At 35.7% G+C, this 27207-nt stretch overlaps 1 long non-coding RNA gene and 1 pseudogene across 1 annotated transcript; one reads left to right on the top strand and one right to left on the bottom strand.

The window, feature by feature from the left end:
- Positions 1-13197: 13197 nt before the first annotated feature.
- LOC120089409 (uncharacterized) lies at positions 13198-15777 on the bottom strand. The gene is made up of 7 exons (XR_005485167.2): positions 15169-15777; positions 15028-15084; positions 14744-14878; positions 14547-14663; positions 13955-14012; positions 13798-13876; positions 13198-13443 (listed from the first exon to the last, which is right to left on the bottom strand). It is a non-coding gene; the product is annotated as an uncharacterized LOC120089409 (long non-coding RNA).
- A 579-nt stretch (positions 15778-16356) lies between these two features.
- Positions 16357-20033, top strand: LOC150033356 (disease resistance protein UNI-like; annotated as a pseudogene).
- Positions 20034-27207: the final 7174 nt, after the last annotated feature.

The raw sequence follows: 27207 nt of genomic DNA, 5'->3' as shown, positions 1-27207 counted from the left end.
TAATGAAAACAAGAAAATAATGTTTTTGGAATTTTTCTTATGAGCTGTCAGTAGAATGCAACTAACTAAAACTTTTACATCCCTATCAGATTCACAGCCCTCATTAGACTCCTCATCAGACAGAGTCAGTATATACCCTTTGTTTTGCCGCTTTAAGAAGGTTGGACATTCAACTTGAAAGTGACCAAAACCCTCACACTCTCAACATCAAACAAATTTCTCTTTATTCAAAGATCATACTTTGTCTTCTAAATCTTTTGTGAACCGAAACTTCTGTTGCCTCGTGCCTTAGAATTTCATGAAGGAAAGATGCTTGGTCTTCTATAAATTTCTTAAGTACACGTGAGAATTGTTTTGACATAAGTGAAACTGCATCAACAAGATTTCCCTTGGAATCTTCTATACGTTATCGTTCTTTCTCTTCAACAGCAGATTGTACGACAATGCCTCTACTCTTTTTTCCATTCCTGTCAATCAAAGACATTTAAAAGGTGATTAGAGTACAAAGAGGTCATGAGCTTCTTTAATTACAGCGACTTTTACGTTAAACTTCTTGAAGAGTGATCTGTGAATTTTTCTGATCAGTTTCTCTTAAGAGTTTTTTTCTCCCAGAGCAAAGGATTCATTAGCAAGATCAAGTATTCTCACGTTAAACTCAACTATGATCTTATCTTCCTGAATCTTAAAATTTTCAAATTTTGTGGCTAACAACTGAAGTCTTGACATTTTGACATTTGATGTTCCTTCGTGAGCCACAACAAGAACATTTCAAGCTTTTTTTTTTTTTTTTTTTAGCAGAAACACTCATACTGAGCAACCAAAAGATATTTTTGTCAATGAAATTGAATATGATATTTAAAACACGAGAGTTCCCCAGTGGCTTCATCATCAACTTCAGACTATTCTACTTCCGGTTTGAGTTCTTTCTCACCTTTCTCGTTGGTAATTTGAGGGTTAGATCAACCAACAATAACAAACTTCCAAGATTTGTTGTTAATGGTGTTCAGAAAAGCTACCATCCTTTCCTTCCAATAAGCATAATTTGTGCCATCCAACATGGGTGGATGCAAGGTAGGGTTGCCTTCTTTTAATCATTCCTAGTAATACAAAAGATAATGATGACCTGCTCTGATAGCAACTAAAAATAATATGGAAGTACCTATCACACGTCAAATGATGTTATGAATAATGTCATAACATTTTACAGAATATTCAACAATAAAAAATAACAAATAGAAAGAACACCAGATATTGTTAATCTAGTTCAATGAATAATACCTACGTATAGAGGCAGTATGGTCAGGAAAGATAACTTCACTAATATTGATGATAAATAATTACAACATAGTACTTATATGTAATGACTACACAACTGTAGTGACCTTTATAGAGCTTAACCACTCAACTGTTCACTTAGGTTCCTCCTAGACGTGAGACTCCCTCTGTCGAATACTTAGGCTCCTCCTAAGCAATGATATTAGTAAAGAATATCTTAGGCTCCCCTATGACTTGGACTCCCTCTTAGCTAGACTCAACTTCCCCTTTAATTGGTGAGACTCCCTCTCACTTTAATTTTATCTTTCCCTCTAAAGCAAAGACCATTTCACTTATTTTGTTTAGATTCCCTCTAAGCTTGAGAATCCCTTCTCAAGAAGAATATTGATGAAAAACATGAATGGTTTGGAGTATGTCTCCAACCTCACAGCAACACAATCTTCAATGCCTTCGAAGATTGACAGAGAAAACATTTGCGATAAAAAAACTTCACAAGACAAATGACACTCCAAATATTTTCACCCAATTGATTAATCCTAATCCAAAGACTAAGTGTCTTTAAATAAGCACAATAATTACATAGAAGAGCAACCCTAACATCCAAAACTGCTTGCGTACGAAGAAGGAAAAGATCTACACCAATACTTCATATAAGATTTTCGACATAGGGAAAGTATTTTGCATAAACATCATTTCAAGAGAACAATTCTCAACAAGATAAGCCAAATGCAGAGACAACCAAAATAACATCAGTTTGTCTTAAATAAATATTGCCGCAACACACAAAGTGCATCACATACAGGTGTTATGTGACACATGGCGTGACTAGTGGTAGATACTGACTAGCTAACTCTGAATGAAACTCATGAGAAAAATAAAATGAAAGAGTTAGCTAAAAAGCATATTCAGCTACTATTCTTAAGCGCGGCGCATAATGCTCCAGTGTTGCGTGGTGCCTTGGCCCTAGGGCATTTTGGTAATTTGGCCTTTTCTTGCTTAGTTGTTCTATTTTAGCTCTGTTTTGGTCCATTTTAGCTCCTTTGTTATCGTTAACACTCCTTTCTACTTTTTAGGTGCTTGGAACCTATAAAATCATCAAAAAAATACATAAAATCTCAGAATAATCTCGAGTTAAGAAAATTGAGTGGTTGGGTGGATTTCGTAGTATAAATGTGGACCAAATAATTTTAACCATTTCCACTAAAATTAATGTTGAAGTGGTGCCATGGGTTGATCTAAGTGAGCCCCCGAATTTCCCTATCAGAGTGTTTATAGTCCAAAGGTAACTAAAGGGGGTTTTTTAAATTTTTTGGATGCAAGAGAAAATTAAATTGCATAAAATAAAAAAGAAACTATAGTGTCGAAAGTCTATGCGAAAAGCCTAGCTTGGTTTATTAAGGATGTCTCCTATTCAATATATTTTATAAAAGAATACTCATTACCAGAATCATGTAATTGTTTATACCTAATAAAATTAATTGGAAAAGACAATTAATTCATCCAAATCAATAAATTAGTCCAATTCAAATGGATGAATAACATGCAAATTCAATTTGGCCTAATTGCATCAAGGTCTAGGGCAAAGTTATGTTGAATATCTAATTTTCAAGCCCCTAGTTAAATATTCGGTTGATTTAATTCTAAGTTTATTAGAATAGTACACATCTAAATTGATTTGCAAGCTAACCAAATCTATTGCTTCTAGGTGATTAACACAAGATTATTTGTCACATATCAAATGTTAATCAAAAGTTACAATTATAAAATTCACAAGCATCTAATAATATAATAATAATCTATTAAAAATAGAATTGAATCTAACAATTATAGTAATTTGGTTCAAAAACTCACAAATACATCGAAATAGGTAGACGAATCCTAAAACCCAAGCTAGAAACAAGTACCTTAGCCCATAATATTCGTGATAAATGTCTAGAAATTGTCTTGATACATTCTAAGACTAAAAATAAAAGAACAGTGGAGAGAAATCATGTAGGAGTCAGCTGGTATCCCGATCGTAACCTAATTCGACAAAGAGGAAAGTATTTATAAAATTGGTAGAGCGTTATATTGTTGAGGAATAACGTGGCTATGCTAGCTTTAAGTTTGCCACAACGTAATGCTTTAGCGATGCGACGTTGAACGTTATGCTTAGCAATCAGCACATGCCTTCTTGTCTATAAAACTGTGAAGCATTCCAAAGCTCCAATGCAGCGTCGCAACTCACCTTCCTTTGTATGCTACTTCCTTCTAGCATAAAGGTAGCATAAAGGGGAGGGTTGAAACGCCGTGTTCAGGGGCATTTCCATAATGTTTGCTTTCTCTTTCACAGTTGATGCAATTAAGTGCCAATTTTTTTTTTTACTATTTTAGTTCCAATTTGTGACTAACTCCTTATTTTGCCTCCTAGGTACTCACAATCTATAAAATAACCAAATAAACACATAAAATCAAAGAACAATCTCGAACTAAGCAGTGTTAAATTGTGCTATCAATGAGATAGCATATTTTAAGCATTATCATAACTCCAACTTAATTCTTGATTGTCCTCAAAAAAGGTAGAATAAAACACACAATCACACAAGATAATGTTCAGTTAGTTTTCATGGTTTGTTACTTAAGTTTCAATAGTCTCTAGAATTAAACTTGCGATCAACAGTGCAAACAACTCATAATCAATAAGTGAAGCACAATTTAAAATTGACTCTAGATCTATTCATGCATGAGTTAGTTCAAAGCGCTTCCAGTTACACCCTAACAATGTAGATTGATTTTAAATGAAACTACAATTTCTTTTTCCCCTCACTTAAGTACTAACTATCAAGAATTAAAACAATCAAGATGGCAATATATTAACTAAGGTGTCTGAAATTAAATTATAGGGATCCCTAAGCCTAATTCATTATGGATTGGTTCATTACTATAATGAACATCTGAATGGGCTATTTATGGATAGTTCATTGATTTATCATCTCAATCGAGGTATATAATAAAACTCCTCATCAAATGATCTAGTAGCGTCGGTCAGACTCCCTTGATAGAAAATCAACTGGTGAAAATCAAATTCTAACTTAACTAAATATGGGTTATGGATTCCATATTACCTAGCTAATCACTTCAACCTCTTGGATTGATAAAGATGATAAATTAAACTTCCCAAATCGAACCTAGTGTTTTTCTATTCCTTAGATCTCGTTATCTGTCATTATGATAACCTTGGTAATGTAAGAGATTGAGCTATAACTATTACTCAACCTACTTGCTACTTAAATTAAGTATGCTTTCATTATAATTACAGATAAATCAAACTATGTTCTTAGATGACTAATTTATCACATTAACGAACAAACATTGCACACATATTAGGGAAAAAAAAGAACAGAAACATGTAAATCAGAGAAATCCATGAAAATTTCATTCAAAATCTCACAAAATTCATAAAGACATTGCCCAACAAACCTCAAAATTGGTGTTTCAGGCTTAGTTGGTCATCAAAACTCGAATCTTGATGTTGAAAAATCTTTAAATGCAAACAAAAATGATACGATCACGCAAACACATGTGGTTAAGTTATAATATAGTAAAAATGACATAAAAGACCAAGTATTATCATTAGATATCAAATGTAGCAGTTTGTTGCTTAATTACTTTAGAATTGTAACAATTTTAGCTAAAGATTGGAAACCAAATTTAAATTTGAGGATTTTGGAAATAATGATTGAAAGTAAAGACAAGTGAGAAAAAATTCAAGAGATCTATTGTTCTAGGGTGTTGATTTCATTACAAACTTCATTAAATCATGTTTAGATTACACATGGAATTTTCTATGAACAATATACTAAGTCTCTTAAATAGGATCCAGATTATTTTCTATCAAAAATAATCTTTTCTTGTACAATCGGGAATGATAACTAACTTATTGAAACCACATTATGATATATGGCCCAAAGCATTGTCATCATAAACTTTGACTATTATCCTAAGTATTTGCATGAAAGATTAAATAATAATTCAATATTATAGATCTGATTAAACATGTAACCTATTGAATTGAACGTTTAATCTAACATTAATTCAAAGCCAATCAATAAAAATCAAGCACAATAACATTGAAAACCCTAAAGTTCAAGAACACCCCTGAAAGTAGTAAATACTATCCTAATTTCATAAGTAAATTTAGCAACACCCTAAAAATAAAGAGTTTAGCTACTCATGGTTCTCAAATACATATTCTCATATAGATTTGCAAACGCAAAGATAAAAAGAAAGAAATAGACCGAGAAAACTCTACTATCTTAGTGGTTTTTTGTCATTGGAACTTGCCAATTTTGCCTTAGTTAGGACCTTGAGATCACCAACGAACTCCAAAATTATTTCCTCACAGTTTCTAACTTCATTGTAGATAACACTCGCTCTAGGGCTCTATAATTTCGTTATTTGTGATAGTTTTTGGCAAAGTATTAGAAGTGCAGTTTGTCCCACATCGGTTATTTTGAAGAATGGGGATGGGCTCCAAATCTATAAAAAATGCCTATGTCTTTAAAGTTGTCCAAGTTAGAAACACTTTAAGCTTAGTGTGCTAACTCCAATTAAATTCCTTTTTTATTCTTTAATTTAAGAGTGAAAAAATGATGTGAGTAGTCAAAAGCATTGAAAGAGTGCTCTTATAATTGGGATTGGGGAGAGAATTATTTTGTGTGATTATAACAAATTTTGACATAGTGAATTTCTTTCTGGTAGGCCGAATTGTTTTATGTGATTGTAACAATATTTCCCATAGTAGATTTATTTATGGTAGGTCGTGGTTCTTCTCCAAGTTGGGAGTTTTCTACATAAGTTATTGTGTTTTCAGTTTTACTTGTGGGAGATTTTTCCCAACAAGTGGTATTAGAGCGCTAGGTTCTAGTTTCTTGAATGTCTGAGTGTGCTCTATGGTTGTAGCTATGTCTGAGCTTCCACATAAGAAAATAATTCTTGAAATAGGTTGTGGTGTCTATAAATATTGTGAGTTGTTTAGTATTTACTAATTTGCTAGGAGTGAAGCAGATGTATATCAAGCTTTATAAGTTCGGTAAAGTTTGATGTGGAGAAATTTAATGGAAGGATCAACTTCGACTTGTTGCAAGTGCAAGTCAAGGATGTGATATAATTCGGATTATGCAAGTGTAAATTAAGTGGTGATGGTGTTCCTCTTATGGTGATGGTGTTCCAGTGCAGTTTCGGATTGATTCTAGTTGAGGTTTCAAAAAGGAGAGTCTTTGAGCTAAAGATAGCCTGCTGGACATACAGAAAGTTTGGGCACATGAAAAATAAAGTAGGTTCGTCAAATGGCTATTGATCGATTGCTGATGATGCCTTTCATGTTAGAGGAGACAGTGACTTCCTTTGAAGCGGATGAAAATCATCCTCATGGTATATTCGCTTTACCATGATAGAGGATGTTATGTTAGCGGTTCCATAAGTTTGCACACGGGCATTGACTTAGCAGATATGCAAGTTATGTGGTGGAAGTTGTGTCCATGGTTGAAGGACTCCTAGGTGCGCCAAGTAGGTGGAAGTTGTACCATAAATTTCAACATGGTTTATTGGCATCTGACGAAAAAGAAACATCTTGGGAGGTGGTATTCCAAGTTGTCTACTCTTTATGGTGGAGTGAATTATAGTTCTCTAACTTGAGAATTATGATTGTCAATGAAGACAATGGATGTTGCAGAAGTTGTGGATTCTTCAAATACAATGCCAATGTGGAATTTGCTGGGCTTTGGAAAAATATTAGAAGGGCAGTTTAACCCACATCAATTAAATTGAAGAATCGACACGGGCTTCAAGCTTATAAAATGAGCCTATGCTTCCAGTTTCAAGTTGTTCGAGTTAGAAATACGTTAAGCTTAGTGTGTTAACTTTAATTAAATTTCTTTTATATTCTTTAATTTAAGAATGAAATAAAGGTGTGAGTAGTCAAAAGCTTTGAGAGAGTACTCTTGTAATTGGGATCGGGGAGAAAATTATTCTGTGTGGTTATCACATAGTGGATTTTTTTCTTTCTCGTAGGCCGAATTATTCTATGTAATTGTAACAACTTTTCTGATGATGAAAAAATTAGATGTCAATTACTCGACAACTAAAATCCAGTGAAACGCGATATGCGATGCATGTTCTTAAAGTATGCGTTGATTGTCATGCGTTGGAATGACTATGCGTTAACGAATGTATGTGATGACCATGCGTTCCCGTCACAAGTTTTCTTACGCTCACGTCAAGTATAACGCGAACGCAAGTTTCTCCAGTGATCCGAGGTCGAACTCTGGGACTTGTAGCTAGATGGATGCGGTAATGTGCATGTGGCGGTTGAATAAAAGAATGGATGAAAGGTTTCTATACTAACACTACTCCTACTTCTAGGTAACAGACAACACAATGAGAATATGAAAGAGAGGTAGAGACACGAAAACTCTTGACATGAAACAAATGAATGGGAAAATAGATAAAATACGGAGATGACTTCATTGCAACTCTTAAGAGTGACCGCAAGGGAAATCTTAGTCAATGCAAGCTATGCGATCATGCTACACACACTAAAAGTCTAAATCTAGGACATATGCGGTGTATATGCATAAATGTAAAGATGACCGCATACAACCACCATATCCTACTTCCTGGACGCAACCATTGTCCTCTCTATAGGGTGCATACGCTGTGTAATAACAAATGGAACTTATTCCTAAGTCCCTATTATTGCTTATGCAAACCTAATCTAGCCCTCTCGAGCATCGATTCTAACCTAGCTCTCTCGAGTCTTAGGTTCTTTCTTTAGACTCTCTCCCGAGCAGCTCTAAAGGTGTGATGGGCGCATACATAAGACAAGGTAACCACACAAACTTGGCTGACACAAGATTATTCCTATCTCTAGTGAACAATAACTTACATTACTTAATGTGACTAACCACTTACCTTCTCGGGCAGTTGGTTGTTGTTGACTTTACTCATAGACAAGTATTGCATTAGCCTATAGGCAGGTATTGCTATAGCTTCACACCAAGAAAATAAGGTTTTCTCACACAGTCAAACAACGCACACCTCTCGATGGTTTGCTACATGGTTCATATCTCTAGTCCACATGACTAAGTGTGCGATACTCTAGCAATCTCACTAAGTGATGCAATGAAAGTTAAGGATGCTAAGTAAAGGAGATGAAAATGAAATTGAAGGAAACACAGAAATGCATCGAGCACATCATGTATTAATTTCTTAATCACAAAATGTAATACAATACAATATAGGAAAAGAAGGGAAAATGAAATGACCGGCTGGAAGCAATGTCTTACTTCCAGTGGATGTGCGTCAAGGTTGTCGGTGGTGCCATGGAAGGGTGGTGGAGCTGACTCTCTCAAGATCTAGCTCCGGTCGTCACTCAGAATGGAAGAAGGAGGTGAAGAACTCTCAAGCATCTTTCTCATGCATTTGTCTGGATTGCAGGGATAATCCCCGGACAAGTTGGAATTCTGTTGATCGCCTTCTTTATATAGAGCTTGGATCATCGACAGCATTAATGGACTGCTCTGATTCTGACATTCACAGCGCGTTTAGTCCTTTCTGAATCTCTACTGCTAACGGCGTGGTAGGTGAAATATCAACATCATCTTTTGATTTCCCCGAGGTAGATGCATTGATGCGTCCATTCCTCCAATCTTGCATTGATCCCTTTATCATGCGTTATCGTGTAGCCGCAATCGTTCAGTGACTGCATTCGCTTAATACCGCAACTTCGACACAATGATCACAATTGCTTAACGAGCATAACTCCAATGCGATGGATGCATGTGGCCAATTACCGCAACACGCATGCATTGATTGAACGCGTTCGCCTTTGCGTTGGAGATTTTTCTCCGCATGCGATCATCTATGCGGTAGTCCGATTTCTATGTTTTCGTGTAATTCCTACGTTAGCTACAAAAAGAGATAATACTAGGGAGCTAATTTCACATTCTGCTTATGCGGAACATAGATTTGGCAATAAAGCCACAACTTTAACCATTCCCAATCATCAACATCATGTCGCTCATTGTTAGCAAACATCTTCATTTTCTCTTGAGCAACCTCAAATGCTACTTAAAATCGCGCAATGCAGCATCTATAGTGTTACTCCAATAGTTCGCCCAATGCCACCAATTCATCCATTCTTTCGGTCGTTCACCACAGCAGCCCCTCAAATTCATTTCCACGTAGCGATTCACCACCTCTGTCTGACCATCCGAATGAGGTAGAGAAACTGAGCTGCGATGGAGTTCGGTTCCTGACAGTCGGAACCACTCATGCCAAAAGCAATTCACAACCTCCTTGTCTTGGTTCGTGACAAAAGACATTGGCACCCTGTTCAGTTTAATCATTTCTCAACAAAATGTATCTATTTCCATACCAACATTTAAAGGGTGTTTCAGTGGCACGAAATGAACATACTCCACAGATCGTAGTAGTAAAAAAATCTCCCACAGATCAATCCCTTTCTTAGAGATCGGAATCGGGCTATCATCCTTTTCTTCAAGTGTTCCCAATCTTCGAACAGTTCTCTATCTTCCTCCGACCGAAACCAGTCTAATGTGATGCTGTCAAATTTCACATCTGCCCCCATCATCTTCTTAGATTCAGTCAACTTGTAAATTTGAAAATAGCGATCTGCTCTGTCTAGCATTGCGTCTGGATTGCTTCCGCTAAACTTCGACATTTCTACTTTCTTGATTTCACTCCGATCGCCATTCACTTCTTCACCAGATGTTTTCACCTAACTGTGTTTGTTCTGCACACTTTTTTGGCATTTGATCCTTTTGCCTCTTCTGTCACCTTTGTTTTTTCGTTGGTCATTTCCGTAACATAAGAAATGAACATTTATTGATGTTTCTCTGCCTGCAATTCCAATCTTTCAATGCTCTTCGCTATCGATGCCAACTTCTCCTCCATGGTTGACACTTTCTATATTTTAACTCTGTATTCAAATATCTCTTGTTCTAGTAACTCCAGTTTCTCTTCAAAATCTCTCTGATCCATACTTGCACAGGTGATTGCTCGGGTACCAATTTGTTTGGACACTGATTCTTGAATTCTTTATTAATGTAACAATAGGTACAATCTTCCAGAAAGAACAAGTGAACGATGAACAACTTATTTATTAGACTATAGGAATAAAACAAGATTAATCGGTTGCTTACAGTTATCACCCAATCACTTACCAAACGCTAAACAATCATTTACAAGTTCTACACGATCGCCCAGTATTACTAAACGATCGCCCAATATTACTAAACGATCGCTTACTAAATCTTCTGGGATCGCTCATTAATTCCTACACGATCGTCTACAAACTATTACACGATCGCTTACCCAATTAATATGCAATTGCCTACCTTTTGCTATACGATTGTCTACCAAATGCTACAAGATTACTAAGCTTAACTACACAATTGCCTAGCAGACGTAGACGATGAGCGGCACACTGTGATGGCTACTCCACGACAGTGCCTTCCGAACTCCCACTCTCGAGAGCTCTCTTTCCTCACTATTGATATTCAAACTTCTCTACCTCACTTTTCGTTTCCTTCTTCTTTTAAACCTCCACCTCTCCCAACGACATTGGAAGACATCCTTAACTGATTCAACCACCTCTCCTATATTCTTTCTTTCTTGATATTGCCATATAATTAGGGTCCTATCATATGATTTGGAGAAATTTGATGGAAGGATCAATTTCAGCTTGTGGCAAGTGCAAGTCAAGGATGAGATACAATCCAGATTACGCACGTGCAAGTTAAGTAGTGATGGTATTCCAGTGTATTTCCAAAGTGATCCCTGGATTGATTTAAAAAGGAGAGTCTCCGAGTATAAGATAGGCTGATGGGTATAAAGACAGTCTGAGCATATGAAAAATAGAGTAGATTCACCAAATGGCTCTGGATCGAATTCTGACGGTGCCTTTCATGTTAGTGGAGACAGTAACTTCCTCTGAAAAAGATGAAAATCATCCTTGTGGTATGTTCTCTTTACCATGATAAAGGATATGATGTTAGTGGTTCCACAAGTTTGTACATGGGCATTGACATGGCAAATATGCAAGATATGTCGTGAAAGTTGTGTCAATGGTTGAAGGACTTCCAGGTAAGCCATGTAGGTGGATGTTGCACCATAGATTTCAGTAGGGTTTATCGGCATCGGACGAAAAAGACAAATCTTGGGAGGTGGTATTCCATGTGGTATACTCTTTATGTTGGAGTGAATTATAGTTCATTTAATTGAGAATTATGATTGTCATTGAAAACAATAGATGTTGTAGAAGTTGTGGATTCTTCAAATATCTTGCCAAGGTGGAATTTTTTGGGCTTTGACAAAATATTAGAAGTGCAGTTGTCCCACATTGGTCCAATTGAATAATGGGGATGGGCTCCAAGCCTATAAAAAGAGCCTATGACTCTAGTTTCAAGTTGTCCGAGATAGAAACATTTTAAGCCTAGTGTGTTAATTCTAATTATACTCCTTTTATATTCTCTAATTTAAGAGTGAAAAAGAGGTTTGAGTAGTCAAAAGCTTTGGGAAAGTGCTTTTGTATTGGGATTTCTTTCTCGTAGACCGAATTATTCTGTGTGATTCTAACAACTTCTCCAATAATGGGTTTCTTTTCGATAGGTTGTGATTTTTCTCCAAGTTGAAAGTTTTCCACTTAAGTTCTCTATTATTTTTTCGCTTATTCATGCGGTAAAAGTGGGGGTTTTTCTAAAAAATGTAGACTACTGATCAACCCTCTAATATATGAAAATCGAAAACTTGATCACCAAGAATCTTCCTAAATTGCACATTTCAAATTTAGAAAACAAGCATCGTGCCGCTCTATGATAGCGTCATGGCATTGTCCATCTTGCACATTATGAAAACTTCATGCCATAGCGTTGTTTGGTGCCACATCACTTTCTTGTTTGTTCTGATTTTATGACTGGCATCGAGCATTGCATCGCGACACTACCAGCAGTACTGCAAGGGTGGAATGGTTGGTGAAAAATCTAATGTAGCACCGAAGTGCTACAACTTGTGTTCCTCTCTACCATTGAGTGTCGTGTAAAGTAGTGCAGCACTACACCTAGGGGTGTTCTCGTCGTTTTTTATTGAAGCTTCGAATGTTCGATTAAGCTCCCAAAATCTCCAAATTAACTCCTAAAACTTCCATGGCGCTCTAAGATACATGGAATGCTCGGGTTCCTAATGGCGCTCTAAGATATATGGAATGCTCAGGTTCCTAAAAATATAGACATCTAAGTACATTAATTAATCTAAACAAACAAAAGTTGAGGCACTAAGATAGCTCGTTTAGGGAGGTATCAAAGTCTATTTGAAAATTTTTCGAGGGCCTGCTGGGACCAAAAAAAAAAAGATATTTATAAACCGCCATTTCGAGCTGGTGGATAGTAGGAGTAGATCATCTCATAGGGAATCTATGATCACTAGAAGAAATTCGGGTTTTAATGTCGGTTTTAAACCAACATTAAAGAGCTTTAATGTCGGTTGGCAACCAACATTAAAGATAGTATTATTAAAGCCCTTTAATGTTGGTTTTAAACCGACATTAAAAAGGGCTTTAATAACACCAATAACACAACGTTCAATGTCGGTTGCAACCGAGGTCTTTAATGTTAGTTGCAACCGACATTAAAGGTCTTTAGTTATTAAAGCTTGTCGGTTGCAACCGACATTAAAGCCTGTTTTTTTTTAAAAAAATTCTTAACCGACATTGAAGCCCGAATCTATCCGTTTTATCAATTATTGTCCGTTTTTTAAAGTTTCCTTGCCAAATCCATTTTTTCGATAAAAAATTATAACATGATACATCATCATTGAATACTATGCCTATGACATTATTCATGTACGAATTGTAAATCTATTACATTTAATCCACAAATTCTGCTATAGAATTATAATTTAAAAGGCATACAATAATTCAAGCCTTGAAAACACAAATTATAAGTAATACAAAGATTATGATTTTACAAGGGCAACAAAATCTTCCGTGTAAAGGCAACACAATTTTATTTGTCTACAAATTTTGGAGGGTTTGAGAGATTAAGAGATGTAATATACGTTGTTGAGATGGACTTCATTATCAAGATTCTTCTTCTTCAGCTCATCCAGCAACTACAGAAGAATTGGAAAGATTTAGAATTTAACTTCAACTTAACAAGTAATGTGCCTGAGATTAAGAATTTAACCTCAGGCAGACTCTGATCCAAGGAGAAAAATTAATATTATAACCATAGCCACATTTATATAATCATATGAAAGGCCAAATGTTATTGAAACTTCAATCTTTCATGCACATTGAAACATGCTATAATGTGATTAGAATACAGAAAACAGATGTGCCAACTCATATGTAACAGTAACACAATCAAGATAACAAGCTTCTGTCAGATTGCAAAAGTAATCTCCATTCAACAGAATGAATGCATAATCTGGTTATATGAAACAGGTTTAGCCAAGTAAATATACCTTATCCGGTGTCATGCCAAGCTCTCTCTTCAACACTTCACACACTTGATTGTACGGGGATATTAGGCATAAAACTAACCTACAAGAACATAAGGACTAGTTTTCAGTATGAAATCCAAAGCAACAGAAGTTTCTGGATCAATATTAAACTGCATACCTTGAAATAGGAGGACAACAATGGTGTTGAAGACTATTAATTTTCCAGAGTGAACTTCCTGTACCAATAATTCTTGTTAACAAGGATCAATCGCCAAATATTAAACCACCACACAATAAACATAAAGCGGCCACCAGTAGGATTAACTAAAAAAGGCATAATTCAAATTGAGCACACATGGACTATTGTGGAACAAACAACTATGACACGTAGCTAATTGTATTTTCAGCCATGAAATTTATGTGCGAGAGCGAGAGCGGAGTTATGAGCGAGAGCGAGAGTAGCGAGAGCGGAGGTATGAACGAGAGCGAGAGTAGCGAGAGCAGAGGTATGAGTGAGAGCGGAAGTATGAGCAAGAGCGAGAGCGAGAGTTGAGACATGAGTGAGAGCGAGAGTAGCGAGAGTGGAGGGACGAGCTATAGTGAGAGCAATTTGGCCTTTATGAGCGAGAGCGAGAGGGATTTGGGTGAGAGGGGAGGGATTTGGATGGAGATATATATCTAAATATATAAATAATATTTATGAAAACAAGAGAAGTTGATACACAAGTTATAGAATCTATATATAACAATTAGATTAAAAACAATGCTACCTTCAATCATAACCAATATATTATGATTTCTTTCTTCCGAGGGAGCATTAGCTCGACATCAGATTTCATTCTCCGAAGTAGAAATGGTCTCAGTATTCCATGCAGTTTTGCTACCATCTGCAGAATTGGAATATCTGAATATGGCACACTTATGTAACAAATGTTGCTAGAAAAAAAATGTCAAAAGAATTACCAACCTGGGCCTTTCTGTTCTCTTGTGTTTCTTCTTTTTCTTCAGCTTGACACTTTCAAGAGAGACATGAACTAACAACGAATCAAACATCAATAAAGTTTTTCTCCAAATCTCTAATGCTCTAGTATTCCTCTCTCCCCTAAGAAGTACAGATGAATGACGAAACAAAAAATGTATCGCATTACAACTCTTAGAAGTTTGTAGTTTTTTTAGCTGGTTTATATTCAGAAACACTAAAATGTAGCCAAATAGCATTGCCTCGAAACAGATTCAAATCCTTCATATTACCTTAGAAACAGATTCAAATCCTTGATATTCAAATCCTTCATTACGGTTGGGGACAATCTGCAAGGAAAAAGCTCAAGCCTAGATTAAAATTGACCTGGAAAAGATCTAAAAAAGGGGGAATGAAATTGCAGATTGAATTACCTCAGAAACAGATTCAAATCCTTCATATCTCTACCGATCTCTCTGTTCTTTCTTCAATTTAGTTTTTCAATCATCGTTAAAATCTTCTCAAAGCATCGACTATGACTCTCGCTGCTTGTTTATCAATGGCATCGGGAGTACCAAAAGATGCAAAATCGATTTCAAATCGGTACTACATGGACCGGCATTGCCGACCTATCTACGGGTTCTGCCATTTCTCGTTGGTTCCACATATCTCTTACTTCTCTACCTCAGAAATAGATCATCGAGTAGGTGTTTGAGGGAGTGATGATCAAAGAGATTGGCTTTTTTGGCATTTTTGGTCGCCATTTTTTATAGCTTTCAGTTTCAGTTCTCTTCGCTGTCTACGAAGGTTTGTCTGAAATCTGAGAGAGAAAGGAGAGAAACAAAATGTAACCTAATATCATTTTTGTAAGAAACAAAAATGGGTGGGACTAGGGAGGAGGTGGCTGGTGGGAAAAGTAGGGTTTAGAAAAGGGATAGATAGGATAGATAGGGATAGAAGCGGGAAATGAAAAAAATGGGGGGAGGGGAAATGGTTTTTTTTTTTTTTTTTTTTTTTTTTAAGGAAAAAAAAGAAAACCGGATCTTTAATATCAGTTTTAAACCGACATTAAATGTATACCTACAATGTTGGTTTCAAACCGACATTAAAGATCCGATTTTTTAAAAAAACAAAACCGACATTAAAGCCCAAAATTCTTGTAGTGGATGATTTTAACATGAACTTGAATTTTAATGACAACATGTGAGGGGGGTGTAGAGTTTTCTATTGAAATGAATTTAAATGGCATGAAAATGAAAGTTCGGATTTATTTCAATTAAAAAGAGCCTAGATTAGAACGGAAAAGATTATTTGCATGCTCAATTATTAATCAAACTGAAAAGTTATTTGCATGCTCAATTTCATTCTTTGCTCGTTAGCTTGACTTAGAGATCTAAATTAACACCCTATTGAACTAAACCTAGGAATTCTAGCAAAGTTAATTAGCAATCTTTACTAATTTTAATTAACAATCTTTACTAGTTTTAAATTGCTAACAATGATTAGTCATGCAATGAGGAACACTAATTATCTTAAAACAACTTCAAACTACAAGTATGCTCTAATCTATGTTCTACGAGATTTACACTCTAGATGCATAATAGTCAAGAAAACAAAGAAAGCATAATTGGTTGGACACAATTTTTTTTTCCACAGAGAATGAAAGGAGCATGAAGAGTTTGAAGGCAGAAGAGGAAATAACAAACAAATGGAATTTCTAATAAGTGTTACAGCAGGAGTTGTAACGGAAATAGTAAAGTATGCCATTAAACCTATTGGACATCAACTTGGTTACCTTATTTTCTACAACAGAAACAAGAAGGATCTTAAAGACCAACTTGAAAATCTTGAGACTACTAAAAGGGATCTGCACCGAAGGGTTGAAGAGGCAAGGAGCAATTCATATGCAATCCATGAAAAAGTTTGAAGGTGGTTGGTGGATGTGGATAATGCAACAATCCATGATGAGCTATCCAATTCCAATCCATCTTGCTTTAACTTTCTCCAACGACACCAACTAAGTAGAAAAACAAAGAAGAAGGCCACTTATATCCGTCAACTCATACACAGAAGAAACAACTTTGTGGAAGTTGGTTATCCTTCACCTCTTCCGAATACTATGAATACTATTGTTCCTGAAGGTTATCAAATTTTAGAATAAAAAACGTCAGTGGCCAAACAAATTAAGGATGCACTTGCAAGACCGGAGGTCAAAAAAGTTGGTGTATATGGTATGGGAGGTGTTGGAAAAACTTATTTGCTGAATGAAGTCAAGAAATTGGTGTTGGAAGAAAGATTGTTTGATACAGTGATTGATGTGACCATAGGTCAATCTAATGGTGTAATGGAAATGCAACAACAAATTGGAGATATCATAAATAAAGTCTTGCCAACGAGTAAAGTGGGAAGAGCATGCTTTCTATGAAATGCGTTGGGGGCAATGAAAACTAACATTCTCATTATATTGGATGATTTGTGGAAGGAATATGATCTTATAAAAGAGATTGGAATTCCTTGTGCAGAATCAAGTAAAGAAAGATGCAAGGTACTTATGACAAGTCGATTTCAAGACGTACTAACCAATTATATGAATACAAATAAGTATTTTGAGGTGACTTATCTAGATGAAAAAGAGTCTTGGATGTTTTTTACAAAAATTATTGGCAATAAGTTTGATAGAATCGATATGGAAAACGTTGCAAAGAAAGTGGCATTAGAATGCGGAGACTTACCACTTGCACTTGATATCATTGCAAAAACATTGAAGGGAAAACGTATAAATTGTTGAGATGATGCTTTAAGTAAATTGAAAAAGAGTTATGATTGTTTGGATGGAGACGAAGGCAAGATACTATTTCTTCTTTGTAGTGTATTTCCAGATGATTATGAGATTCCGGTAAAAGATTTGCAAATGTATGCAATGAGCATGAGATTGTTGAAAATGGTAAAAACTTGGAAGAAAGCAAGAAATAGGGTGGTCAACTTGGTTCAAGATCTTACATCGTCTTCCTTGCTTCAACTTTAAGAGGTCAAGTATCTAAGGGATGGGGAAGATGTTAAAATACATGATGTAGTCCGTGATGCTGCAATAAACATTGCATCAACAACAAATGACATGTGTACGCTGAACTGTAGATATACAGATGATGAAGGGCTAGATGAGGATAAATGTGGATCTTATCGTGCATCTTTATAGACGGCAAGAACTCTTATAACCTTTCTCCTAACATGAAGTTTCCAAAGCTTGAGTTGTTGATATTAAGATATTATACTCAACTCTCAAAAGTAGATGCATTTTTTGATGGAATGGAAAATCTTAAGGTTTTGGACTTGAGAGACATGCATTTTCCATCATGCTTATGGACGTCATTAAAGAAACTTCGAGCATTTTGTCTATCGTCTTGTGAGTGTACAGATATTGATAAAATTGGCCATTTAAATGAATTGGAAATTTTAAAGATTATTAGTTGCAACGACATCACGGAGTTACCTGCAGCTATGTCTGAATTAAAACAACTCAAGGTATTAGTTGTGTCTAAATGCTATAATTTGGTGGTGATTCGCCCAAATATTATATCAAGCATGACCAAATTAGAAGAGCTAGACATACGAGATTGCTTCAAAGAATGGGAAGAAGAAGTATGGTATGACAATACGTGGATTCAGAATGCACAACTTTCAGAATTGAATTCTCTATTACATCTTTCTATTTTAAGATTACACATTTCGAATGCTAAAAATATTCTCAGAGGGGCCTTGAGTTCACAAAAATTAAAGAAGTTAAGAAAATTCTTTATATGTGTTGGTACAATCAAGTTTACTATTGATCCTGTTGGTATAATCAACTTTACTCCTGGTGTTATTGAATTATCGCAAAGAAGTTCTGGAAAATATGAAAAAAGATTGTTATTGATTATGGAATCGCAGATTGGTTCAGTTGATTGGACGGTATTTGACATATTATTAGAAGGAACTGAACAGTTGATTATTGTAAATTATGATTCCACAGGTTTTTATCTAAATGATGTTTTTAAAGAAATGGAAATGGTTATCCCATGTTGTAGTGGCTTGCGATTGAAGGAAATCCAACAATGTCACATCTGATCATAAATGATGTCAGTTGTTTGGACTGGTTGGGTCTTAGTAGAAAAATGATGTTGGAGAGTATCGTTCCCAGACATGTTCCAGCAAATCCTTTCAACAAGCTTAAAGTCATAAAAATAGAAAGTTGCAAGGAGTTAAGGAATCTATTCTCATTCTATATTTTTAAAAGTCTTTCAGATTTTCAAGAGATTGAGATCAATCAATGTGATATGATGGATGAGATTGTATCATCGGTAAAAATTGAAGATCACACCACTAGTTGGACTTCTCCCTTGACTTCCTTAAATTTATGGGATGTGAACAAACTTACAAGTTTCTGCACCAAACCATTCATCGCACAAAACCCACAAACCATCATTCCATTCTTTGATCAAATGGTATGTACCATAAAATTCTGCTCTTTACCTTCTGTTTGTTGCTTTAATAAATATTGTGTTTGTTTATAGCTATTTATTGGGTAATTTTATTTTGAAAACATTATACTATTTTCAAATAATTTGGCGGAGGTTCTGAAAAGAAAAACTAAGAAATTTGTTTGGAGACATGTTTAGATTTTAATGTTATTATCAAATTGGAACATTTAAGTTGCTAATTTGTGTATTCTTTTTAAAGAAAATTGTTAAGACAATTATCATAACTTTTTTTAACTGAGGAGATTATAATAATATTGCAGGTTTCATTTCCTCAATTGGAGGATTTATTCATTGAGAGATGTAATAATTTGGAGATGCTATGGTATAATAATGGACCGATCGGAAGTTCCCTTTCCAAACTTCAAACAATGAAGATTAAAGATTGCAACAAGTTGAAATGCATGTTTTCTTCAAATATAGTAGCATCACTTGTTTTTTTAGATGATTTGTATATCTGTTCATGTCAGTTATTGGAAAGGGTATTTGAAATTGAAAAGCGGACATTAACTTTACGTCATCTACCAAGTTTAAAGTATGTGTGGAACAAAGATGTTGGTGATGTTTTGGTATTTCCCAATCTAAAGAAAGTATTGGTTGATAAATGCCCAAAGTTGAAAAGTTTGTTTCCAGCTTCCTTCAACAAATATATGAAAGAAGCAGATGAGCAAAATGAAATATTTTCTGTAGATGAAGCATCAAACATGAGAGAGGTAATTACTACATCTTCAATATTATTATCACCACTTTATACAATAACTGTATATGCTTCAATTTGGTACTAATTAACTGTTGTCGTAGAACTTCTGTTTACATTTTTTAAGGAACCAAATAAAAATTCTCTATATTATATAAATTATCTTTAATTTTTTTACAATTTAGCAATAATTAAGTCTCATTATGGTCAACACCTGATCCAAAACCCTTTTTCACCCACAAGGTATGTGTCTTCTTATTACTATGTGTCTTTAAATTTTCCTTATATTATATAAATTATCTTTAAATTTTTTACAATGTGTCTTCTTCTATCATGTTATTACTAAAATAGTATGTTTGGGTGTTATTTTGGAGAGAAAGCTACAACATCGAGATGTGATCAACTTGAGAAGGATGGCCTACACAGATCAATTCCATCCATCAATTTCCATAGAAAAGAAAGAATTTACACTGGACTGGGATCACATGCTTAGTGGAAAAAATTTTCGTCCAACGGAATATGTATTCTTCAAATCCTTCGTAATATCGATCGTTGATCTATCTAGATACAATCGAATGGATTGGGGCCTCTTTCACAACGCTAATCAAAACTCCCAAAACAACAAATTTTTTTCAAGAAAAAAGGTACGATGTTTTGACGATATGGATTGGAAAACAAACAAGAAAGGACTTATTGCTGAAATTTACAAGTTATATGACAAAGGTAAAAAGAACATGTATTATGATTCCTGAAGGACCAGAGAAAAGAGGATGGATGGAGTTCCATAACATGTTGACATTCAGAAATTTTGTTCCCAAAGAAAACTGAAAGATGCTGAACTAGATGAAACACGACGATGCTGAAACAAACAGAAAAAACAAAAGAAATAGAGAAAAAAAAAACACACAAACTTATGCAAAAATCGTCTCTTCTAGTGATACATCTACTGTCGTTTCTGATTTTGCGGAAACCACGACCTTAACCTCAACTAAAACTGAAACCTTTCTAAATGTCACAAAGGAAACCTTCGATAACACAAAGGAGGAAATTTTCCACTGGAACTCTGTGATAATTTTATCACGAAGATGTTTCCATGGCGATTGGGGAAGATTATTACAAGCCTTAACAAACGCAAACAATTCCATTGACGCTTTCAATCCCTTCCATGCTGATAAAGCAATCATCTTTGTATGTGATCTCGAACAGCCTCGACTGCTCTGCTATAACCAAGGATGGGTCACAATGGGGGGTTTTGCGGTTAAATTTGAAAAATTGGATCCTAAAATCCATTCCGCTCCAGAATTCATACCAAGCTATGGTGGTTGGTTGCATTTTAGAGGAATTCATATCAAAATTTGAAAGACAAAGGAAATTATCATCCGCGAACCATAGGGGCAGAATCAAAAAATAAAAAAGGTATTTTTCCTTCCCCATTTCATAATATTGTCTATTATGATAATAACCTTGCACCGGCTGTATCCCTCTTTAAAAAAAGCAGGAAATAATTCCTAGCCAAAATCGGGCCCAAGAAGCTATAGATAAAGGAAGCCCATATGGTTGAGTCAGCTGTAGACAATCAAGCCCAGATTAGTCAGATCTTGCAAGAGGATGCACGCCCAATTCCCCTGAAAAAAGACCGAATTCATACTGGTAACAAAGAGTCGAGAGATTTTGAGACCATTAGTCACCATATCGATGAAATTTACGTGGACTTTGGAGACTATACAATATACAACGAAACAAATATCACCAACTCGGATAGTACACCTACGGAGAATTCAGATATTAATGAAGTTAGTGATCAATCCTTAGAGATTATCCCTGAAAATAGTAATCTGGAGAATTTATTTGATGAAGTTAGCAATGAAGAAATAAACAAGCAAATAAAACAATTGGGTAGAAGTGCTGAATTTTTAAATCAACTACATGATTGGCTAATGGAAAATAACTATCGAGTTGTCTCCTCGCTTGTAAATACAGCCAACATGAAATTCTGCACTAGAAGCAAGGATCTGGGGCCTAAAGTTCTAATACGAAGATTCTCAAGTGGAACGTGAGGGCATTGGCTCTGCCCATAAATGAGCTATTGTAAAGAGAGTGATCACGACTGCCAATCAAGATTTTTCTATTATTAGGGAAACTAAACTCCCCTATGTTGATAACAAATTCATTATCTTTAGGAGCTCCATCAATATTGAAGGGAATGGCTCTTTCAGGCCTATTATTAATATGTGGGACTCATTAATTCACAATGTTGTTCAAGTCTATGAAGGATGCTTATCGTTATCCATTCCGCTCAAAAAATTGGCTAGCTCAACTGGTGGCTATATGATATATATGGGCTAGCCAATTGGAGAAAAAAAATGAGTGATGGGCTGAATTAGATGCTCCGACAAACCTTTGCAATACTTGTTGGATTATAGGTGGAGACTTTAAAAATGGTGGGTCTCACTTAGTTGGATGTTTTGGGTATATGCCCTAGTTTATTGTATTCATACGTTTATCAATTTACAAACGTGTTTTAGGACATTAAATCCAACAAACTCCCACTTGGACTAAAACTCCTAGTGGAGTATCACAATTTTGAATTTAAGTGAGAAACATATGAGTACGATAAATATATGAATACAATAAACTAGGGCATATACCCAAAAGTTCTCCCACTTGTCCTAGTTTACAAACTCCGTAGACCTAGACTCTGAAGGTGACTTTCAACAACTTTAGTCGTGAGGGGCTTTGTAAAAGGATCAACAATGTTTTGCTCAAAAGATATATGGGTCACTACAACGTCTCCACGATGTACAATCTCCCAGATAAGATGGTATTTGCAATCAATATGCTTGCCACACTTATGGCTTCTTGATTCTCTTGAATTTGCAACTGCACCACTATTATCACAATATAGGGTGATAGGCAGATGCATATTTGGAACGACTTCCAAATTTGTCACAAATTTCCTCAACCATACTGCTTCCTTTGCTACTTCACATGCAGCTACGTATTGAGCTTCCATTGTGGAGTCCGCAATAAAGTTGCTTCACACTTCTCCACACTACTGCTCCTCCATTCAGAATGAACATTCATCCCGATGTAGATTTTCTTGCATCTTTATCGGTTTGAAAATCAGAGTCGGTGTATCCAGTAAGGATAAAATCCTTAGTACTATACACGAGCATGTAGTTCCTCATTCTCCTAAGATACTTGAGGTATTCTTAACGGTAGTCCAATGATCATATCCAGGATTGGACTGATATCTACTAACTATCCCTACTGCGTAGCATATGTCAGGTCTAGTACATAACATTGCAGACATTAGGTTTCCTACTGCGGAAACATAGGGAATGCATCTCATATCCTCAACCTCTTCAGATGTCTTATGACATTGACCCTTTGACAAATGAATTCCATATTTGTAAGGTAACATACCTCTTTTGGAATTTTGCATCTTATACCTAGACAACATTTTGTCTATATAAGTTGTTTGAGACATGGCTAGTGTTCTGTTCTTATGGTTCCGAATAATTTGAATCCTGGGAACATACTGCGCATTTCCTAAATCGTTCATTTGGAACTACATTGCTAGCCATTTCTTGATGTCAGTTAGGTAACCTACTTCATTCCCAATGAGTAGAATATCGTCATCATATAAAACTATGAACGCTATAGTAGAATTGACGATCTTCTTGTAAACACAAGGCTCCTCAAATTCTGTACAGAGCCATAAGATTTGATCACAGTATTAAATCTTATTTCCAAGATCGAACAGCTTGTTTCAACCCATAAATGGATTTTTGAAGCATGCAAACCTTTTGTTCTTGACCCTATGCAATAAATCCCTCTTGTTGAGCCATATAGATACTCTTCTCAAGATCGCCGTTTAGAAAAGTTGTCTTGACATCTATCTGCCAAATTTCATAGTCATAAAAGGTGGCAATGGATAAGAGTATTCTAATCGACTTAAGCATGGCAACGGGAGAGAAAGTTTCTTGATAGTTCACTCCCTCTCTCTAGGTATAACCCTTTGCCACAAGTCGAGCTTTAAAATTCTGTACTTTCCCGGCTTGGTCTCGTTTTATCTTATAGATCCACTTACAACCAATTGGTTTTACATCATTTGGTTGATCTACAAGTTCCTAGACAGAATTGAAGTACATAGACTCCATTTCGAGGTCCATGGCTTTGACCCACTAATCGTGGTCCACATCTTTTATCGCCTGTTTATAGGTTGATGGATCCTCTATGTCGTCATCAGGTATGACGACTTTTGTTTCCGTTAAACCTAAGTAATGGCCAGACTGATAAACAACCTTCCCACTACGTCGAGGCATTCTCAACCCTTGAGAAGGATGTGACTAACCAGATGTACTAGTTTTATCTACTATTTTAGTAGATGAACTAGCTCTATCTGTAGCGTCTTTGGAAATTTCATTCAATACATGTCTACTGTGAGGTTGATGACTTCTTATGTATTCTTCCTTTAAGAATGTGACTTTTTTCGATACAAATATCTTATTCTCTTGAGGATCGTAAAATAGACCACCTTTTGTTTCTTTTGGATAACCTACAAATAGGCATAGTTTTGAATGATTTTCCAATTTTTTAGGATTTTGCACCAACACATGTGTCGGGTATCCCCAAATCCTAAAGTGACGTAAACTACCTGTACGCCCTTTCCATAGCTCATAAGGTGTTTCTGAAACACTTTAGAGGGAACGTTATTCAAAATATAGATAGCAGTTTCTAATGCATATCCCCAAAAAGAATCAGGTAACTTAGCAAAGCACATCATTGAGCGAACCATGTCCAACAAGGTTCTATTTCTTCTTTCATATACACCATTCTGTTGAGGCATATTAGGTGCAAAGAGTTGTGACTTGATTTTGTATTCTATCATATAGTCCTGGAATCCTAAGTTCATGTACTCCCCACCTCAATCTGATCGTAGTGTCTTAATTGTTTTTCCTAACTGGTTCTCAACCTCAACCTTATATTCTTTGAACTTTTCAAAAGAATCAAACTTGTGATGCATTAGGTAAATATGACTATGCCTTGAATAATCATCAATAAAACTGATGAAATATTCATACCCACCTCGAGATTTGACATTCATCGGTCCACAGAGGTCCAAATGTATGAGCTCTAAGGATATTGTGGGTCTTATACCTTTTCTAGTAAAAGATCTCTTAGTCATTTTTCCCTCAAGAAAAGACTCATATGTGGCTAAGTCTTAAGTGCCATAGATAGGCATTTGAAGAAACTTTTTGCCTTTTATTCTAAGTTTTGACTATTCTAAACATCTCAATATTTAAGACAAATTTTTCTTTAGTTGGTCTTTAACTTATATAAATTGTTTTCAAGAATAACAGAACAAATTTGAATACCTTTTCTAAAAATGAACGCTTCATTAATTTCAAAAGATATTTTATACATATGTTCCAATATACATGTGATAGATATTAAATTTTGTCTCATTTTAGGAGCATACAAAACATTTTTTAGTATGATATATCTATCGTTGAAAAACAACTTCAAGTCTTCCACTGCTTCGGCCGAGACAACCTCTCCTGTTCCAACCTTGAGGGTGATCTCGCCTTCTTTAAGCTTTTTCAGGAACTAGTTTCCTGAAAAGAGAAGCAAATATGAATAGTGGCTCCTGAATCCAATATCTAGGTTGAGGTATCATACTCCACTAAACAAGTTTTAGCAATTAGTAAATCATATTTACCTTGTGCTTTTTTCGAGGTAGGGGCGCCTTGTTCTGGGACACTATAGATGCGGCCCACTTTGTTCTGGGACACTATGAATGCACCCAACCTTATTCCTATACTATATTCTTTATTGTTGTCGTTAGATGTGATGCTAATTTGGTATATGCGAAAGATTATCATAAAGAATAAAGAATTTGGTTTGACAGAAATATAAATTGCGTTAAAAGTAAGATGCGTTGTAAAATAAATTTCTAAACTACTATGATACAAGGTGAGGACTGGCTGTGAAGTTGTACAAAAGAATCTAATGAATAATATGGCAAGTCTTGTGAATGAAGCAGAAAGAGAATGAGTAGAGGGAAAGGACATTGCAAGTTCATTAATCTCGTTAAGGACGCAACTAAGGTTCCACTTTCCTTTGGCTTACACTTTTCAGTGATTGGTCGCGTTCCCACACGTCTATGGTGAAACAGAGATGAACGTGATAAGTGCAAGGTTGTTTCCATCTCTGGAAATACTTCTCACTTTAGTTGACGCATTCTTCCAACCCTCTCTAGATAGGCGGAATAACATATTCACTTCTGCTCTCACAGGTGAAGATGTCGTCGAGCATGCTTTAGCTAAACTTAGTCGATTACCTTAACAAGATTAACTCACTTGCTTAATTCTTCCTTTTTACCTAGGGGATTAAGAACACATGATGGATAAAATGGATGATGAATGTATGGAAAGCCACAGAGAGGTGATAATGATGACAATAATAGCGTTTAAATCTAAAGATAAGCATTTGATACATGATTTGTGAATGAAAGATCAAAGAAGATGAACACGGAAGATGAATAAAAAAATAGAAACAAATATGGAAAGAGTGTTAATGTCTTGACACAGATCCCGATCGGAGACTTGTGCTTGCCGACGTATGGATGAAGTGGAGAGGAAAGCTTCATTCTAAGGTTTGCTTTCCAGTAGAAGTGACCCTTTTGCATAGAGCTTCAGCTTCGGGAATTAGAAGAATTCCTTGCTCGTAGACTCACTTTTCAGCCTTGTCTCGTCGTTCTCCTAGATTTTCTCTGTAAAGTCTCTTCAGACCAGCCTCCTTTGCAACAAATTCAAAGAAGCTATTTATAGACAAAACCTTGACTCTTTAAATTGGTGGTCCCACTGTATAATTCTAATAATTCCTGCCATGGTGTAATGGAGAATTCCTCTCTGCTCCACGATCAATCTATTAGAAGCGTACAATAGAAAGTTGTACACTTGTCAGCATAGTCCACAAATGCGTTGCTCTTCACATCTTCGATCGATCGCCGCATGTAGTGTTTTTGTTTTGATTACCACATGCGATTGAAATGCGTTGATCTCTATAACCCTTAATCGATCGTCGCATGCGCCATCATTGCGTTGATCATTTCTTTGTTCTTGATCGACTGGCACATGCATTGTAGATGCGTTGTATATTTTGTTTTCGAGCCATTAACACATGTGGTGTCCTATTTCCTGCAAAACAAAGACTGGAACATTCTATTTCGCCATCACAATGGGGTTAGTGGATGC

This window comes from Benincasa hispida, chromosome 10, assembly GCF_027475165.1.
Source record: "Benincasa hispida cultivar pf3 chromosome 10, pf3_genome.v1.1, whole genome shotgun sequence".
Taxonomy (NCBI): domain Eukaryota; kingdom Viridiplantae; phylum Streptophyta; class Magnoliopsida; order Cucurbitales; family Cucurbitaceae; genus Benincasa; species Benincasa hispida.
This window is presented reverse-complemented; position numbering and strand designations above follow the sequence as displayed.